Genomic DNA, 2,171 nt, shown 5'->3' with positions numbered 1-2,171 from the left:
ACATATGTATGATTGTGTGTGTGTGTGTGTGTATGTATAAAGCCTCATTATCAAGAGATGTAGCAAGAACACTTGATATAAGACTGAGCTAACTAAAACAAAAGGAGCCAACTGCTTAACTAGGCAAATAATTTTGAAAATTTCCTTCCAAACCACTAAAAGGGGACCCAAGACTCCATAACCAGAAATTCTGATGTTGTATTGCTTGTGATAATCAGAATAAGACTAGATCTCAAATGTATGCTGTAGAGAAAGGGTCCTCAACTCCCAGGGCAATAGACCCATACTGTTCTGTGGCCTGTCAGGAACTGGGCCTCACAGCAAGAGGTGGGCCGTGGGTGGGTGAGCATTACCACCTGCGCTCCACGCCTCTGCTCAGATCAGTGGGGGCACTGGATTCTCGTAGGAGCATGAACCCTATTGTGAACTGAGGATCTAGGTTACCCGCTATTTATAAGAATTTAGGTGAAGCAGGAAAGCCACCTCCGCGGAGACTCTGGTCACAGTCCTTGCCCCTCCTTCCCTCTCCCTCCCCTCAGGGGACCACCAGGTGCCACACAGTGAATGCAAAAAATGGGAAAGAAACAGAATGACAAGAGTAAAAATATTGAAGAAGAATTTGTGGTGGAAAAAGTACTAGAGCGGCGTGTAGCAAATGGGAAAGTGGAATATTTCCTGAAGTGGAAGGGATTTTCAGAAGCTGACAATACTTGGGAACCTGAAGAAAATTTAGATTCTCCAGAGTTGATTGAAGCATTTCTTAACGCTCAAAAAGCTGGCAAAGAAAAAGATGGTACAAAAAGAAAATCTTTATCTGACAGTGAATCTGATGACAGCAAATCAAAGAAGAGACGCTGCTGACAAACCAAGAGGATTTGCCAAGACAAATCAGGTTTGTCTTGATCCTGAAAGAATAATTGGTGCCACAGACAGCAGTGAAGAACTGATGTTTCTCCTGAAATGGAAAGATTCGGGTGAGGCTGACTTGGTGCTGGCAAAAGAGGCAAATATGAAGTGTCCTCAAATTGTAATTGCTTTTTATGAAGAGAGACTAACTTGACGTTTTTGTCCAGAAGATGAAGCTCAGTAATTGTTCACATGGTTTTATATATATATGTATATTTATATATCATATATAATATATATTCATATATATTATATATATATACACACACACACATATCTATATAATCAAATTATATATATATATATATAATTTGAGTCTTGGTTTTTTATTTACTTGAGTGTTGAAATAACTACATCTTAATGAAAATCAAGTTTGATATGTTCATTTTGAAAGTAGCACTGAAAGAATTGTTGGGGGGTTTTCTGCATCCATAGCACTGATTACTTTGAACAAATAAATAAAAGCTTTCTGTAGTTGCTTCCTTTATCAGAAAAGAAAAAAAAAAGAATCTAGTGCTCGATGATCTGAGGTAAAATCCCACAACCATCCCCTCCCCAACCCCCACTTCCATGGAAAAATTGTCTTCCACGAAACTAGTCCCTGGTGCCAAAAAGGTTGGGAGCCACTGCTATAGAGGGTCCGAAAAGGCAGCAAATATTTATATCAAAAGAAAACGACTTTGCCCATGCAGGAGTAGAGAGTGCTTAAAATATTGCCTCATTTTAAGTCTGAAATCATTTGTTTGGGGTAGTACTTCTAGGCTTCATCTTTTTTGCCAGAACAATGTCCAAAACCCTCAGCAAGATTGAGCTAATGGGCCACACGTGGTGGCTCATGCCTAGCACTTTGGGAGGTCGCTTGAGGCCAGGCGTTCGAGACTAGCCTGGCCAACATGGTGAAACCCCGTCGCTACCAAAATTACAAAAACAAATTTATCTGGGCATGGCAGCACACACCTATAATCGGGAGGCTGAGGCAGGAGAATCACTTGAATCTGGGAGACAGAGGCTGCAGTGAGCCAAGATTGCACCACTGCATACCAGCCTGGGCAACAGATCAAGACTACATCTCCAAAAAAAAAATAAAAAAGTTGAGCTAATGAGTGTGAAAGTACTTTGCAAATTTAGTTAGCCCTATCTCTCTTGTGCTTTGAGATTCTGACATTGTATCCCGTGGTTAATAATAACTAGATAGCTCTGGTAATTCAAAGCAACATAAAACATGGTTATTAACTAAAATGTGTCCGGACAAAAAATGCATTTTC

The 2,171-nt window shown here is 40.2% G+C and overlaps 1 pseudogene; it reads left to right on the top strand.

The window, feature by feature from the left end:
• The first annotated feature begins 564 nt into the window (after positions 1-564).
• Positions 565-1,090, top strand: LOC116549013 (annotated as a pseudogene).
• The last annotated feature ends 1,081 nt before the right edge of the window (positions 1,091-2,171 follow it).

Source organism: Sapajus apella, unplaced genomic scaffold (assembly GCF_009761245.1).
Source record: "Sapajus apella isolate SASKATOON/1434 unplaced genomic scaffold, GSC_monkey_1.0 scaffold6, whole genome shotgun sequence".
Lineage (NCBI taxonomy): Eukaryota > Metazoa > Chordata > Mammalia > Primates > Cebidae > Sapajus > Sapajus apella.
Note: the sequence above shows the minus strand (reverse complement) of the source record. Positions and strands in the feature narration are given on the sequence as shown.